At 59.5% G+C, this 17962-nt stretch overlaps 1 protein-coding gene across 3 annotated transcripts in view; it reads right to left on the bottom strand.

Moving 5' to 3' along the window:
- Nucleotides 1–17962, bottom strand: part of SCUBE1 (signal peptide, CUB domain and EGF like domain containing 1) — a 133677-nt gene that overhangs the window by 63696 nt on the left and 52019 nt on the right. The gene's annotated exons all lie outside the window — the stretch shown is intronic.

Below are 17962 nucleotides of genomic sequence, written 5' to 3'. Positions count from 1 at the left end.
TTCTTAGCTGGGAGATGGGCTGTCATATCCTTTACCCCCAGGGGTTGCCGTGAAACTCAAACGAGAGTACTATGTAATGTGTGTGGCACAGTCTGGGTTCCTGACTCATCCTACCTGGTGCTACAGGAAAATCCTTGCTAAGCCACCTCTCCCACCCCCGTGGGGGCACTTCAAGGGACCTCTTTATCCTTGCCTGGGTCCTTAGTGCCCAGCACAGGGCCTGAAAAAAATACTAGGAAAGCAAAAGTAGGAGAGAAGGAGGGAAGAAGAGGAGGAGAGAGACAAAGGTTGCCCAGCCTCCGCGCACCTCACAGAGAATTGTGAGAGCATTCTGCGGCATTCGCAGCTGTGTGTTCTATGAAACAGCCCCTCAGGGACCCCATAGCATACATTAAAGGCTCTGAGAAGCCCTATAGTCACTGGTGGGACAGGCCCCTGCCTCTCCTCTAACACAGCCCCACTCTAGGATGACCCATGTCAGTTCCTCATCACCTGGCAGATGAGCTTGTGGTGGCCCAGGGACCGAGGCAGTGCAGGCCTGGGCAGGGGATGGGGCCCTGGAGCCTGCTGTGGCTCCCTCGGCCTCAATCCCAGGGACGGAGAAGGTGGCACTCCCTCTGCCCTCTTCTGGGAGGGCTGTCCTGCGGACAGAGAGCTAACAGGCAGCACAGCCAGCATGGCTACTGCCAAGGGTCCGTGAATTTGGCAGGGGAGCACCAAGGCACATGAGGTGCTGGATACCAAGCACTTCTGCTCCAGGGGATGGGCCGTGCAGGGGCTTCAGGGTCCTTGGTTCTACCCGCTCTGCTTCCACCCCACCCCAGCTCCTCTGAGGGGGCCAGATTCCTCTGGCCAGCTCTGGCTGGCACATGGTCTCCACTGACGCCAGTCCTCAGGCTCCTTCAGAGCAGGGGCCCAGCCCAGGCCTGGGCACAGATTGGGTTTCTGTGAGCCTGAGGAACCCAAGGGCCCCAGCCCAAACTCTGTCCTCCCATGGCTCCTGCTTTGTACCACATCTGCTCTTGGGGGTCGAACAACAAGATGGCTGTCCCAGGGCCACGTGCGGCCTCCCCTGCCCTAGCTCCCTGTCCTGATATGGGGAGTGACACAGTGCCAAGTTCAGCAGAAAGCCTTGTTTACCTCCGTTGCTAGAGGGGAAATAAGATTGAATTTCAGAGTTGTTTCCAGAAATCCTGGTCCTCAGGGGCTTGGTGCCAGGCAGGGCAGGCTGCTCGCCAGGTCGAATCTAATTCGATCTAACCCATCCAAATCCAATTATGTTCTGCAAACTCAGACCGAGTGTCTCCTTGTGCCCAGGACCGGGCAGGGGGCAATGAGGAGGCAGATGCTCCACTGCCAGGACACTGGGCGCAATTTCAGATTCTGTCACTTGCCGTGTGACCTTGGGCAATCACTTCCCACTGAGCCTTAGTTTCCCCACCGGGTCACAGTGGCTTGTCAAGGCCCTGTCTCCCACGTGCTCACTCAAGCCGCCTTCCCCTTCTTGGGCCAGTGAGGCTACGGACACAGGTGAGAGCTCCAGGGATAGCACCCGCGGCCAGGGGAGCCACGGAAAGGTTGTAAATAGGGGTGTGCTTATGTGGCAGGAAGATCTGTGGATACAGCAGGCAAGGGGAGTTGCCCTGACAAGGCTGCAGGCCAGAAGAACGTGGGAGGCTACTGCCATCACCCTGAAAGGGACAAAAGAACCTGGAGGGAGGGCAGTGGCTCTGGGGAAGGGAGGAAGGCTGGGTTTGGGATGCAATTAGGAGCCCCTTTCTCTGACTTTTCCAGAACACATGGTGTAGGGAACTTAGGCTCTAACAACCCTTTCATCTAACTTAACCCTCATCACGGGCCTGAGAAGCGAGTATCACCATGTCCATTTCACAGACAAGCAAACGGAGGCGGGATCTGGGCGGGAAAGTGGACAGGGCCGCACCATGCCTGAGAAGCAGGGCCAGGTCCCCAGCCTAGCCTTCTGCTCCCCAGAGCCCAGGACTTCCTCGCCATGTCCCCCTACCCCCCATTCTTGCCTACTCTGGGTCCTGGGACAGGCTCTGGCCGCTTTCTATCACTTTTGGAGACTCCATGAGAGTGTGCACAGAGGTAAACGACGGCAGAATCTGCCTGCCCCAAACCATGTGCACCTCGCGTCTTCGGCAAAGCAAAGTTCACGGATGCATCTAAAGCGCAGGGCAGGGGGAGGCGGGCCCAATCTGTTTGTACTTCGGAGCTGGCCCTTTCTCCTCACCCTGGCCCAGGATAACAAAGCCGGAATGTGTGCCTCCCAAGGGTCGTCGCTATGGCGACTTCATCAATAACATCATTTTCCGCATCCATGTCCCTTAACCACAGGGGAAAGGAAGGCAAGCTGGGAACGGCAGAGCAGGGAGAAAAGAACACTTAGCTTGCTCCACCCTTCCCCCCACCTCAGCAGGAAGAGATTTTCCTCCCCTGCAACCTCATCAATAGAAAATTACGGAGCCTAGAAAGAGGCTGGAACCTTGGGTGCGGTGGGGAGAGGCTGCTGCCTTCCCCAGTCCAGACTTGGCAAGCCGACCAAGCGAGGCAGGCAAAAACAAACATGGGCTCCCACACGCTCTGAAGAAGGATGAAGCAAAGAGAGAAAGGTCTTGCCGTGGGGGAGAGGCAAGGGAGTGGTGGCAGGGACAGGCCTGCTGGAGGGGTCACGGGCGACAGCCACGGTGCCGAGCTGTCACACACTGTGGGCTTCTCCCCACATCAGAGAAGGGTACTGAGGTACAGAGAGCTTACAGCTGATGTGAGGTCACGGGGGCCTGGATGTAGTGGGTCCGGCCAGAAACTCGCTGCGGGCTGATGTCAACCACAGCTACTGTTAGCGAGCACTTACTGTATTTTTTTTTTTTTTAATTATTTGACAGAGAAACCACAAGTAGGCAGAGAGGCAGGCAGAGAGAGAGGGGGAAGCAGGCTCCCTGCTGCGCAGAGAGCCCAATGTGGGCCTCGATTCCAGGACCCTGAGACCATGACCTGAGCTGAAGGCAGAGGCTTAACCCACTGAGCCACCCAGGCGCCTGTGAGCACTTACAGTATACTAATCCCTTCACAAGAATCATCGCCTGTAAGCCTCACGGGCACTTCTCAGAGTAGACATGGTTATCCCCACTTCGCAAGTGAGGAGAATAGGGTGAAAAAAGGCTTGGTGACTTGCCCAAGGGACCCAGAGTGGACAGGCGAACATGGGTTTCATGGAACCTGCGCTCCCAGGGCACTTCCAGGAGGTGACAGTCAGGTTGAGGGGAGGGCCAGGGAAGCCTGAGTTCATCCCCTTTGGTTCCTTAACTTTCTTCATGGCGATATGGCGTACCGGAATGACCCAGCTCCTGTCCCCCTGCCTGTGTCCACATGTCCACATCCTGTCTCTCCAAGGCAGCTCAAATGCCAGCTGCTCCAAGCAGCTGAGCTCTCACCCTGACCCTCTCTCCAGTCTCCGCGTTCCTCAGACCCTTTGCCTGAGGCTCGCCGAGGACCAGAGCATACCCTGTTCATTTCCGACTGCCCAGGGCCCAACCCCAAGCCTGGCACAGAGACAAACGACTAGACTGCAGGTCTTTGTAATGTCACCCTGCACAGCAAGTATCTTTCTCCTCGTTTTCAGAGTTCACAGAGGTTAAGCAATTTACCCACGGCCACTTAGGTAGGACGTGACACAGAGGTGAGACTTGAACCTGTTCCCTGTGACTCAAAGACCTGCCCTTCACAAGCTGCAGAGGGAACTTTCTAGAGCATAAATCTGACTGTGTCTTCCCACTGCTAAAAACACATCGATGTCCTCCTAGTGCCCTAAACGCAGTGCCCACAGGACTAGGCTGAGTTCTCAGTATGGTACTTGAGGTCCTCCTGACCCCACACGGCCTGCGGTGGCCCTAGGTAACAATGACATTGTCAGCCTGCACGTCCTGCCCTCCCTTCTCACCTTGGTGCTTTTAGGGGTGGTTCCTGGGATACACTCCCTCCTCCTGTGAATGGCAGCTCCGACTATAGTTACTTGAGATTGTGTCTGAGTGTCACCTCTTCTAGGAAGCCTTCCTTGTCTCCATCCTCCTTCAAGGTCCCTGGGCTGCATTGGGGGATTGGCCTGGGCCTCCGAAGCCCTCGCACTTCCCTCTCTCAGAGCACCTACCATGCTAACTCTAACTGCTGGGCCTGCCAGGCTCCCCGCTGCCTGCCCCAGACTAGGGGCTCCTGGAGGAGGCAGGGCCCGAGGCCAAGTCACCTCTTTATCCCGACGCTCTGTGCGGGGCCTAGCCCAGACTGAAGGCCTGAGAAATGTTCTGTGCTGGTGAGGGGCCTGGGCCTGGCCACTCTGGGCTTTTGACTCTTCATCAGAACAGGGGCCAATGCTCAGGCAGGAGTACATCTGTCTGCAGGCCCAGACCTGGGGGCGGCCTACGGTTACGGTGCCGGCTTGGACCTTGCACACCTACCTGCCGGGTTCTCCCTGGAACCCTAATTACACTCCGACAGTATCTGCGCTTGGATGGTGCTCTGGGAGCCTCTCATGACAAGGCCTGGGCTTGAGTGAGGACACAGGGCTCTCCCTCCTGCCTTCTGTCCTTGGAATTACATCATCCTGGGCAATGCCCAGCCTGGCCAAGGTGCCAGCAGCTGGCTGCCCCAGACCAGACCCCTGGGGTGACCCGGAGCCCAACCCGCTGCAGGCTGTATCTCTGGGGACAGCCCCGCTCAGGGAGTGGGAGTAATGAGGACTGTGGGCTTCCACTTACCCCGAGCTCCTCAGGGCCAGGCCCCATGCTAGGCCCCTTGCATGAGTCCCTGACCGTCTCTCACGACTCTGAGCGCTAGGTCCTGTCAGCAGTGCCACCTGACAGGGGACAATGCTGAGGCTCAGAGAGAGATCTCCCAATCTGAGTCGTGGAGCAGGGACTGGAGCCCCTTTGGCCAGCAGGCTGAAGGCGGTCCCAGCCCCTCACCTCACAGCCTACCTACTGCCCCCTGGGATGCCCTGGGCTGCCTCAGGGGCCCTCAGGGGACCCAGCTCCTTTCTTCCACCTTGCCCGCATCTCACTGCCTTTGTCAGCCTGACCTTCCTCACTGCTCCCCCAACCCCACACTTCCAGGCAGAACCCCTCTGTCCTCTCACCACCACCCCTCCTTCAGGCTCAGTAGCCCCCATCAGGGCCCCAGCAGGACTGGTCCTTCCAAGCTGGCCTCCTCTGGTGCAGCCATGAAAGTCCAACCCTTCTGTGACTGGACTCCCAGCACCTTCCATGCTCATCTGCTCACTGGCCTACTTACTGTCTCTTTCTACAAATACTGAGGTGGGGTCTCCTCTATACCACGCCTCTCCACAGGGCCGGCCTGCTTCTCGTCTGTGCCTTTCACCAGCGCTGCCCTCCCAGGGGCCGACCACCATCGAGCCCCTCGTGGCCGTCCAGCGTGCACCTCAGGGCGGTGGGTTCGAAGCACGCTGCTGACAGACAAGGGCCATGGCTCCGCAGCGAAGCCGGTCTGCTCTGAACGACACGTGCTCGAACAGCCAGAGCGGGCGGGTTTCTGCAGAGCGAACGCTGGAAGGGGCCTTGGAGACCATCTAGACGAAGAATCGCCTTTTCTGTTGAGGAGGCTGAAGCCGCCGGACGGTGACCTGCCCTGGCTCACGCAGCTGTCAGCGTGGGGGTCACACAGAACCTTTCGACGCTCAATCCCCTGGGGCTCCCGACGCCCCAGCTCTCAAGTTCAGCATTCTCGTTGCCGCATCAGTGTGGCTCACGAGGCGTGGCTGGCTTGGGGCTGTCCACCAGCCTGTAAGGCGCGTACGCATTCTGTAAGCCTTTGCAAAGTGCCACCTGCGTGAGGCTCTGTGTGGAAGCCAAGAGCAAGGCCGGCGGGCTGCCGACCCGCAGCTGACACTAAGTCCCTTGTCACAGCTGCTCCCTAGGTGGCAGGCCCTGTGTACACGGACATATGGACAGACGGCTGAACGGACTGCTGAGACCGTGGCTGGCTCCTGGCATCCCAGGTGATGCCGGCCTTCCTTCGGCCCCCACCCCAGGGCCGGACCAGTCCTGACACCGGGATCCTGGGAAAGCTGTGTCTGTGAGGCAGGTGGCAGCGCCAAACAGCCGGGAGGACCATGTGGCACGCCGTGCAGGCATGTGTGAGCAAACACGGGCGGAGTGCAGAGTCCCAGCGGAAGGCGGCTTCACTGTGGGGTGGGCCTGGCTCCCCAGCTCGGCCTCGCATCTCCCATTCTGGCCCATTCTAAGGCGTGTGGCCCTGGAAGTTGTGCTGCTTCCTGCTCTGTGAAGTGCCTCATGACTCAGGTGTTCAGCGAAGGCGGCCCGTCTCCCCGCCCCCTCCCCATGCTGGCTCTGCAGCACCAGTCCCCTCTTCACTCTGGCCCCTGGGTCACCTCCCAGCACCCCCACCCACCCTTTCCGACCCCCTGAAGTTCCCCCACTGACCACTAGGTGTCACCGTGAGCACAGCCAAGCCTCTCAGGCCTGGAGTTCTGGGACCCAGAGGATATTTCACTCCCTCGAGGCTGGGGAGGCTGGAGGCACTTTCCCCTCTGGGGGCTGCCAGACTTCCACACGTGCCACATAAGCACATCAGATGGCTGGTTAAATCTGGATTTCAGATAAGCAACACATACTTCCAAGTATTAAGTATGTCCCTAATGTCGCACGGGTCATACTGACACTAAAACAGTATTCACTGTTTATCTGAAACCCAAACGTAAACGGTGTCCTCTACTTTCCCCAGCAACCGTGTCTCCCCTCCACGGGGACCCCCCAGGAAGCCGTGGGGGTTCAGCCAGCTCAGGCAGCCCCCAGACCACGGCCTGGCCCAGACCAGGAACAAATCGTTTCTCTCTCCTGAGAGGTGACTAGGTGGAGGGAGCCAAGCTGCAGGTGGGGCCAGCATCCCACCTGGAGAGAGTTCCCGCAGCAGCCCTTGGGCACCTGGAGGAGCAGCCAGTACGAATGCGGGGACATGCTAGCAGGAGACCTCTAAGGACATGAGCAGCTCCCAGCACGTCAGCCCGTGCCCCTCCTCCACTGCGTATCACAGGATGGTGCCCGCCGCGGTGGCCGCCACGGTGCGGTGGAGCAGAGCAGGGGCTCGAGAGCCGTGGCCGCTCGGGCTCTGTCTGGCTCCGTCCCAAACCAGCGGTGCCGCTGCCCTCCCCGCATCTCTGTTCCCTCCCGTGTGCACTGTGGTGGCAGGTGTCACTGCCAGGTGTCCTTGAAAAGGAAAGGGTATAAAGCGCTCGGTACACAGAAGGGCCCCAGTAGAGGCTGAGTATTATCCCTTGCCCAGGAGCTCGCAGCGAGGGCAGGTACACGGCCTGTGAGGGCTTCGGCACGCTCACTCTTCACTCTGACTCGAGCACACGGCCAAGCTGTGGCTCTGCTGGGTAAACAAACATGCGGTGCGTGCCGGCTCCGCCGCTGTGTTGGGGGCCCTGGGAACAGGACAGCGCTGGGGCAGCGGGCACGACAGGTGCCCCAAAGAGGAAGCAGCTGCGGCAGAGGCACAGAGACAGCAGTGGCAGGCGGAGTCCCCTTAGCTGCGGGCAAGCTCGGGCTACCCTGCCGCAGGGCCGTGGCGGAGGGCGAGCTGAACGCAGCCGCGGAGCCAGCGCGACCACAGCCAAGCCCCACGGCCTGGGCAAGTCCTCGACGGGGGCTGTGCACGCTGCTCACAAGAGGGGCCCGATGCCGCCCACAGGGCAGATCCAGATCTCCCTCACGACGTGAATCTCATCCCATCCCACAGCCACTCAGCACGTCTCCTCTGCCTCCTGCCCGGCATAACACGTAAGAACCACAGCTGTGTCCTCCTGAGGAGCCCTCACACTGGCACCGCCAGAGAGAGGGCCGAGCCCCTCGTACCTTGCGGTGCACACCGAGAGGAAAACGTGCAAGCCAAGAGTCAGAGATGGCTTCCTAAAGGAGGTGAAAGCAGGCTGGGTTTTGAAGGATGACGAGGAGTTCTCTGAAAGTGAGGAGATGGGGAATGGCACTCGAGGTGGAAGAAATAGCACAGGCCAAGGCCCATCCTGAGCCAAGGGCATATGCAACAGGGCTCCCTGGTTCCGGGGAGAACAGAAGGCTGGTGGGCGGGGGGATTGGGGAGGAGGGGCAAGCCTCGGAAGGCAGTGCAGGCGGATGTCTGGGGCAGAAGAGATGGGCTCGTGGTGGCTGCTTCACAACATACACAACAAGGAGAGGATCATGCGCAGGTCCTGAGTGGGGAATGACATGGCTGGGTGGCAGCGGGGGCTGATGGAACCGCGGCTCCGGCGGCCATCAGTAGGTCAAGTGGGGCAGGAAGGCTCAGGGGCCAGCCGCTGCACCAGCTCAGCACTGGGGTGAGGCCTGACCCAGAGTTGGGGCCCCTGTGCCACAAGGGGCTCCAGGCTGCGGGCCACCCCTGCCCCCACCCTCCACCTGTTTGTTCTCAGCAGTACCTTTGGTCTTAGGAGTCAGCCGGACCTGGGTTCAAATCTTCACCGTGCCCCTTACTCACTATGCACAGATGTCTTTGCTGCTCACGGTCCATTTTCTCCCCCGCCAAGTGAGGATAGTAAGAGCTGTGTGGCACAGGATCGCTCTCAGGATCCGACTGCCCGCAGCAAAGTACGGGCTCAGTGCCTGGTGCACAGTGATGCCCGGCGACAGCTGATGGTGTTGCCGTGCTCAGGTCGGCGCACGCCATCAGAGCACTCAGGGTGTCCCCAGCTGTCCTCGTAAACAATTCTTTAAAGAATACTCATGTTTGCCCCACTTTACAGATTAAGAAACTGAGGCTGGAGGGCTTGTGGTCGAGAAGGGAGCCAGGGCCAGAGCCAGCTCCATCTCTGCGTGGGCTCACCATCTGCCCTGCGCTGTCCCCTCTGGGAGGCCTGAGGGGCTGCAGCAGGGGAGATGTCCCTGCCGACGTCGTGCCGTCGGTGCTGGGGTCCCGGTGCCTGGCCAGGGCTGGCTGGAGGCCAGGCCAGGAGAAGGGCGTGAAGCTGGGCTCACCAGCCAAAGGAGTTGTTTATGGGGTGGGAGGCTCGTAAAAAATAATGGGCTGGATTTATTGTCCCCGCCTCAAGGGCCGTTCCGGACTGCACAGGGCCAGGCCAGGCCTTCTCCAGCAGCACCATAAATTTTCCCGCTGAATGCAAGAGCTGTTCATTCTCCCGCCCACCTGGGCCGCAGCAGGCAGGAGCGAGGAGAACCTGTGCGCCCCCTGCCCCGGCCCCTGCTCTAGCCTGGCCGGTCCACCCCAAGGAGCAGCCGGAAGGGGTTGCCCTGAGGCAGGAGTTGGATTCTCCAGGGCAGCCATGCTATTTCCCCTCATTGAAAACAGAAAGTTCCCACCACCCACACTCACAGGGTCCCCAGCACCCAAAGCTGACGACGGAAAGCTCTGGCACTGGGCTGGGGATGCTCCTGGGCCTGCAGGAGCCACACTGCAGCCCCCCGGGTCACGGCCTGGCCAGGATCCCGTGATGCGGGGATCACATCTCAGGACGCCACAGGAGCCCGGCAGCCCGGCGCACTGGCAGGAGGCTCAGCCGCAGCATGTGGCTGGGGTACTGAGAAGGGACTGTGGGTCTGCCCGTAGGCTTGTTCACTGGAGTCTGGAGGTGCATGGAGCAGCAGAAGAGAAACTGGCTTTGGCATTAGAAATGTGTCCGTCCGCCACCCCTCTGCCCTGTCCTGAGTATTGTCTCACAGGGTGGCCCAGCTCAGCATTCCGTCTAGCGGTGGGGACGACTGTGCTCACCCAAAGTGCTTCCCAGGTGGTTACAAGCGTGGGAGCGACTGGGAATGTAAGCTGAGGGGCAGAGGGCTGGGGGTGAGCCTAGCAAGGGAGGGCACCTGCTGGCTGACAAGGGGGCTGGGGGATAGAGTCCAATCTGCCTGCAGGCCAAGGCCAAGGGCAAGTGAGAGCAGGAGGGCAGGGTGGAAGACAAAGTCCAGAGGATGGTCAAGGACCAGCCCTGGGGGAGCGTGGAAGGAGGGTCCGGGACAAATGCTGCTGGGCCAGGCAGGAGGTGGCTGCTGCCAGAGGCTGCTCCTGGGGCCCTGGGGCTCCTGGGGCTTGGTGGCCCTCTGCTCTGGCCCACCCCCAGGAATCTGCCCAAACTCCCCAGCAACCCTTGCCAGGGAGCTCCCCAGTCAGTTCCTAGGCAGTATGGGCTTTGAGCAGTGGACGCGGGGCCTGACAACGAGGCGCACTCAGCCTCCTTGGAGTCGTCTCGCTGTGGCCCACTGGAGGGCCCCGACCTGCAGGGCCTCTACTGTGCCCTCCCGGGAGTCTGGCTGGAAGGACTGAACCTGAAGGGCGGCACCCAGCAAGCAGGCGGTCTCCTCTGCCGCCTGAGTGAGCCCAGCAGCCCTCCCCGCCGCCCCAGGCCCCTGTGCCAGGGCCCTCCACACACGGACACTCGGGCCCACGGCGCACACCGTCGCGTCTGCCTCCCCCGGTCTGTGTGCTCCGGGAGGACAGGCCCTGGCTCAGAGGTGGGGCTTCTGAGCACTGCGGGATGGGAGAGCCCAGCCCCTTTCCATGCCTGGTCACAGGTCACCAAGTGAAGTAAGGACGGCAGAGTGCTGTCCCCAAGCCCCCAGGACACATACAGGGGGATCAGAAACGCCAGTTAATTATCCCAAGCCCCTAAACCCTGACGGAGCCCCAGATTTCCGAGTTCTCCTCATACCAGTCAACTCCCAGTGACCTACTCTGGCCCCAGGCTGGGGCCAGGCCTGCGTCAGCTGACCGCAACAGGGGGCCGGCGCCTGCCCTTTGCACAAGCCTCTCCTGGACATCTGTGAATCAAGACCCCGACTGAGAGGGCTGGGATGACCTGCATTTTCAGCGTCCCGGGAAGGGCGGCTGCTTCTGAGCCTCCAGGCTCCCCTCCAGGGCTCCGCTGGTTAAAGAGGACACGGCCCCACCTTGTCCAGAGCCAGCCCGCACTGAACTAGTCCGTGCCTGCGGGCGGCACACCTCTGCAGAACTCCCTGCCTACCCTGCCTCTCACCCTTGCCTAGCCACCCTCCTATCCCCCTCCTGTCACCCTCCCCTCCCCCGTCACCTTCCCCTCACCTTCGTGTCACCTTCCCCTCACCTTCCTGTCACCTTCCCCTCACCCTCCTGTCACCTTTCCCCTCAACTTCCTGTCACCTTCCCCTCATCCTGTCACTTTCCCTCACCCTCCTGCCACCTTCCTCTTACTCTCCTGTCACCTTTCCCCTCAACCTCCTGTCACCTTCCCCTCATCCTGTCACTTTCCCTCATCCTCCTGCCACCTTCCCTTCATCCTCCTGTCACCTTCCTCCCCTCCTCCTGTCATCTTCCCTCCTCCTCCTGCCACCTTCCCCTCACTCTTCTGTCACCTTCCTTCCATCCTTCTGTCACCTTCCCCCCATCCTCCTGTCATCTTCCCTCCATCCTCCTGTCACCTTCCCCTCACCCTCCTGTCACTTTCCCTTCATCCTCCTGTCACCTTCCTCTCACCCTCCTGTCACCTTCCCCCATCCTCCTGTCACTTTCCCCTCGACCTCCTGTCACCTTCCCCTCATCCTGTCATTTCCCCTCATCCTCCTGCCACCTTCCCTTTATCTTCCTGTCACCTTCCCCTCACCCACCTTCCTCCCCTCCTCCTGTCATCTTTCCTCCTCCTCCTGCCACCTTCCCCTCACCCTCCTGTCACCTTCTCCTCACCCTCCTGTCACCTTCCTTCCACATCTTCCTGTCACCTTCCCTCCATCCTCCTGTCACCTTCCCCTCGTCCACCTTTCTTCTTCTTTTCAGCCACCCTCTTCTCCACCCACACTGCCCCCGTGGAAGTTTCAGACCCTGATGGCCGCCAGTGCCACTTGCCAGAAAACTGCTTTATCTCTCTGTCCACCCCAAGGTGTTCAGGGACGGTCTCAAATGGTGGGCCATGCCCCGACCCAGGACGGACAAGTGGCCCGTAACATTCACAGCAAGTCCAAACTCCCACTGAGCACCAAATCCCGACCCTCTGATTTGCACCCACTTCACGTCTGGTTTCAGGGTCCGGGACTCACTGTCCAACAGGCGAGAATGACTGCTGGGACATGGCCTCTCCTGGCCAACCAGAACAGAGCTAAAATCTTGGCTATCAGAGGACCCCCGGCCAGAGGGGAGGCCAGGCCAGCCAGATGGCCAGTGGGGAAGAGGACAAGAGTGCTGGGGGCAGGAGCGGTTGGATAGCCAGAGTCCAGGCGAGGCTGGAAGCAAAATCCAGAGCAACCACATCTGAGGAGCATCAAGCACACAGAGGAGCCCAGTGGGAGCCGCCTCCCCGCACAGCACAGACATGGGCACAAAGGTGGCGCCCAACCCGACAGGCTCCATCAGATGGCCCCACAGGGGGTGGTGCTGAGGGCCCTACCTGCTCCAGGTGATCATAGAACTCCGGCCCAGGACGGGAGGAGGCAGGCTCTGTGTCTGTGACCCTATGGCGGTGGCCTGCACCTGTGTCTCGGGCTTCTGCCTATCTCCATGGCCCACTTTGAGTGGCTTTTCAAGGTCAGCTGCTTCTGATCCATTACTTTCAACCAAGGCCTGGACCCCGATGGTCCCAGCAGCCTCTCACCCTTTCCTTCCCTCCACAACCCCCATGGCCCGTCTCCCTCCCCAATCCTCCAAGAGACCCAGGCCCACTGCCCGCCCACTCACTCTCTGCTAGTTGGCTACCTCGGGGGCCACCTGCTCTCGGGGGCTTCTTCCACATGCTCCACCTCTCTGAGGCTCCGGGCCCCAGACGGCGTTCCCTCTGAGCCGAACAGGCCACTGGCCGAGCCCCTCAGGCCTGCTGCCCAGGGCCCACGCTGACCACCCAGCACACCAGGCCACACCACGTCATGCCCAGGGTGCACGCTTGGGCATCACAACCCCAGTCCGGGGTGCTGAGCACCGGTGGGTGAGGAAGTCCCTCCTCTCTTTAGAAGCCCATTTCATGGCTGACTGAAGAAGACGTGAACTGTGGGATGGTCGTGGTTGCTTTAAGTGGTGGCAGGCAGCCCCAGGAGGTGGTCAGGATCTGAAGCCAGACTGCCCGGGACATGGGTGGGAGCCCTGGGCGCCCCGTGACTCTGGGCACAGCTGCACAGGGGAGCAGCTAGCAACTCCCTTCAAAGGTTCAAGGGGTTAAATGAGGTAATATTAGGGTGACCTGAGGCCTCGGATTGCCCAGGACAGTCCCAGGTTATCCCTGCTGCCCTGTCACCATGAATCATGCCTCCTCTCACTCTTGAGGCGTGTGGTTTAGACGCGGCCTCGTACAGCCCCCAGTGAAGAGAGGGAGAGAGCTGGCGGTGTGCCCAGCGGCGTACTCAGCTAGGCCATCACTGTGACGGTGGGAATGCTTTTCAAAAACGATTCTGTATTTATTGAGGCAATCTCTCCGCCCAGCGTGGGGCATAAACTGGCGACCCCGAGATTAAGAGTCACGAGATCCATATGTGACTGAGCCAGCAGGTGCCCCTCTGATGCGCACTGCGGAGTGCCAGGGGGCTCCGAGGGTCTGCACCCAGTAGGAGGCACAGAACCGCGTGCACACACAGCACAGACACCAGCTCCGGGGGCTGGTGCCGGTTCTGCAGAGACGGAAGATGCTCTCTAGCGGGGAGACTGGGCGATGTGTTCATGGGACCTCTCTCTACTATTCTTGCATTTCCTTATGAATCTGTAACTCTTTCACAATAAAAAGTTAAAAAAAAAAAAAACCTGTTGTTTTGTCTTCAGCTACCCTGGGGTATTTACCCTCACAGACTTGTAGATGAAACGAACAGACTCCAACACTATTTCATGTCGAGCACAAGAGAGTGATTTAACAGAGGCCATCCTGGCACAAGGCAATCAATCATCTGGGGTGTAGCTATAAGCTCCGAAACAAGCGAGAAGGTTCCCACGAGGCAGACAGCTTGTGCGAAGCCCAAGCACGTCCCCGGCAGGCCCGGAGCCCCCAGTCTCCGACCGTGTGAACTCGTGGAACCTCCCCTGCCCCGTGGTCTTCCCAGTGAGACCCCATGAGCAGCAGCAGCCCAGGTGTCTGTGGACATTCAGCACCGGGACAGACACTGACGAGCATTCTCCCTCGCACCAGGGACCCGCCGGACACCTGGTACCAGGATGAATGAAACGCAGCCCGCAGACCCCCTGCTGATCAGACCTGTGCCTTTCTGAGCACCTTCTCCTCTTAAACCAATGCTGCTTAGACCGAAAGAAGGAATTCTTCATTGGGAGGAAAGAGACAAGTTCATCCAGGAGGTAATACCTTCTTGGAGCACAGACGTGACATAAATTTAAGAATAAAGAGCAGGCGCAGGAGAGAGAGAGAGAGCTAGAAGGTTCTGGCTCCTCGGTGGCCCATCCACTCTGGGACTGGAGAGGCTCCCAGAGCACACGACCACCAAGGTGGCAAAGCAGGCTGGGACTGGCCGGGACTGGCTGCCGGAGGCTGAGTGGGAGCAAATGCAGGCTACAATGGTGCCAGAAACAGCACCCATGTCCCCTCCCGCCCAGTGCTGGCACACAGGGACAGCTGTCTCCCCAAACTGAGCCTGAGTTCTAAAGATCGGAAGAAGCTGCCTGGGAGCGGCCACTCCAGGGAAGGGATTGCATTTGACTGCTTCAGAGCATCTCCCTAGTGGCTCCCTCACTTGCCTGCGAGGGCTCACTGGTCCCAATTTACAGAGGAGGAGACCAGAGAGGCAGGAGTGGCTGCACTGAGGTCCCATGGCCGGTGGAGATGGAGCACAGCTGAAACCCCAGAACTCCCAGTCCCAGCCTGGCCAGATCCACGTGCCTCAGGCCAGGGATTGCACTGGTGCCTAGAAGTGGGGGCGCTCAGGAGGGCCGAGTCCCACGCTCTTTTTTCTCAGCCAGGAGCCTAGACTGACCCCGGCTGACCTTGCTCATGCATCCAGGCCCCTCTAATCAGAACCAACCTTCGTGCGTTTCTCTCTGCTCTGGGGAGGCTCCAATAAGCTGACGGGCATTAGGAAGAGTCAGGTGACACGAGAAGTCTGATTCGCCAGATGGCTCTGGACTCACAGGCTGTCCCAGCAGCAACAGGGATCAGAGGACACTTAGGTGCAGAAAAAGCTGGGTCCCCGCACCCTGGACACTCTGATTTCGAGCTCTAACAGTCGTTCCTCTGGTTGACACACAGTTGTGGTGGGCAATTGTCACGGCCAGTGGAGGCTCAGGAGGGAGGCAGCGTGCCGTGCACTTAGCGGGTCTTCTTCGGACCTTCCACACAGCCTTTGGGGACCCTGGAAAAGCTGCCACTTGTCCCTCAGGAGAGGTCCAAGATGGTGTCTGCTGTTTTTTAGACTGACTCGTTGCCCATATTTAAAAATTGGGAGATTCATACCGCGTGGGTGGCTCAGTAGGTTAAGCTTCTGCCTTCATTTGGCTCAGGTCATGATCCCAGGGTCCTGGGATCAAGCCCCACATCAGGTTCCCAGTTTCCCTCTGCCTTTGCCACGCCCCTGCTTGTTACACACACACACACACACACACACACACACACACACTCTCTCTCTCTCTCTCTCTCAAACAAATAAATAAAATCTTTAGAAAAAATTCAAAAAATAATAAAATTTGGGAGAGTCACACAAAAATCCCAGTAAGAAAAGGGACTTCTTTAACCAATATGCTGGTTGGTGCTGGTTAACAAAGATTAGGGTTGAGGCCTCCAGATCTGTGTTCCAGCTAAACCTTAATTCCTGCCTCAGGATCTGGCTCCCCAGGGCCTCTGGGAAGGGTGAGGCATGTGGCCTCAAGGCTCCACCGTACAAGTAATTTGAGGTCCAGTATCTGAGATGCTCTGAAGGCCTCCACTCTCCCCACCAGCACATTTCCTAGGGCTGCCCTCTGCATGAGATCCAAACTCCTACCCACACTCTACCAGCCTCATGGGCTCTGGGCTCTGCCAGACTCCCTTCATCCTGGGCTCCTCTCCCCTTGGCTCTCGGTGCTCCACCACCCTACCCTTCATTCTGCTTTTCACCAGAGCCTCGTCCATTCCTACCTCAGGGCCTTTGCACACACACTGCCTGGCATGCTACCCACCCCCCCCAAAACTCCTCCCATGGCTGGTCTTGCTGGTCATCTGTTTTCAGCTCGCATGTGGCATCTGCCTACTCCTGTCTATTCCTCTGGCTTCCTTCTTTCTTCCTCACCAGCCCCATCTCATCACAGCTGAAGACCTTGGCCAGAGTCCTGACTCTGCCACTTCCCTATGGTGTGACCTTGGGCGAGGCTCCTAACTTGACTGCTTTGGCTTCCTCACCTGTCACAGGGTTATAATATCCCTGCCTCACCAGGTCGCTGCGAGGACCTGGCTCGGAGTGAGCACGGGACCCGACAGCAGCCAGTGTTGCTGCCCCCACACTGTCACGTGTCCCCCACCTACTCTTCTGGCTGATGCTGAGGTTTGTCTTGTGGCATCTGTAGCCGGACGGATGCCTCCAGGCCAGACCAGGCCCCGGTCACAAACAGGACACAGCTGCGGGCTCTCATCTTACACTGCACTGGCTCCCCTTTCTGCTCGCCCTCCTTGCCTGCAGGGGCCTGGCGACCTCACCTGGAGCCCTGCTCATGGGAAAGCCGTTCTTCAAAGGAACAGAGCACGTACAACCTGGCTGGAAAGGAAGCTCAGGCCACCCTGGCCTCAGGGACTTTACAGCTTGCTCAGAGCAGTCCCCCTGTAAAACCCCCTCCTTGATGAAAGCAGGATGCCCCCTCCCACCACCACCACTACTCACTTCCCCATAAATCTGCTTCTTATAAAACTCGACCTGGGTGCCGGGTCCTCCTCTTGGGCAGCTCGACCCCACAGCCCCACAGCCCCACAGGGCGGCCTCACAGGCACGGGCTGCCGGGAGGTCCACGCAAGGCAGCTGCGGCGAGTGGCCAGGGGCCACAGTCCTCGGCCTTTGCATCCTTCTGGGGACACAGTGGTGTGGGGACCACCAGGCCGGTCTTGTCTCTGAGGAAACTGCCTAAACAAGCACCAAGTACCAAAAGGCAGCCAGGAAAGTAGGTTTGCTTCTTTGCCTTGGGCTTTGTACTTTTAAGTATTTCCCTCTTTTCTTTCTCAGGAATTGCTCTCTGGTAACAAGCACACCCAGCACCCCCGAGCCCCGCCTTGCAGCCTCTGTAGCTCTAGTGCGCGGCACACCTCATACCCAAGCTCCCGTCCCATCCTCCAAAGACCCCGGTGAGTCAGCGCCGCATGTCCACTTTGTGGGTGAGGAAGCTCAGGGGTTCAGGGCGGTAGGGGCTTCCCCGGCCGGGAGCAGCAGAGCTGGGGTCACACGTATCAGGCTGCCCCAGAGCCCAGGATTTGTCCCCTTTCAGTGTGAGCCCCTCCCTGGCCTCCTGCCGGTGCCGCAGACTGCAGGCCAGGCCCCTCGAGCACCTCCTCCTTGGGGACGGGGCTCAGGCTGGGGCCATGTGGCTGCCCTGGCCTCCTTCCCCATCTACTCTTTTTTTTTCCTTACTAAACTTTTGTTTTAATGGGTCTTAAAATTCTATGACAAATTTCTGGCCAAGTTGTTTCCATTAAAAAGTACTGACTGAAAAACGGATAACTTAAAACCACTACTCTCTTGACCACACACAAAGGCCAGGCCCCAGGAGTGCGGGCTCTTGCCCTCGCCCACAGCCCGCTCTGCTGTGGCGCACAGCCCACCTCGGGATTCCAGACCTTGCCTTTATGTTAAGAGGGATAGGCCTCCAAGCCTCCGCAGATGCTGTTCCCTCCACCTGCCTTCTGGGTCCTGCCTTCTGGCCTCTGTCTCACCTCACGGTCCTGCTGCCCTGGGCCCAAACTCTCAGGAGCCTCCCCTGAAACCAAGGCCCTTCGCCTGCTGGCCTTGGCTGGAGACCCCGCTCGGTCCCAGCCTGG

This window comes from Lontra canadensis, unplaced genomic scaffold (assembly GCF_010015895.1).
Source record: "Lontra canadensis isolate GAN:19392208 unplaced genomic scaffold, GSC_riverotter_1.0 scaffold84, whole genome shotgun sequence".
NCBI lineage: Eukaryota > Metazoa > Chordata > Mammalia > Carnivora > Mustelidae > Lontra > Lontra canadensis.
This window is presented reverse-complemented; position numbering and strand designations above follow the sequence as displayed.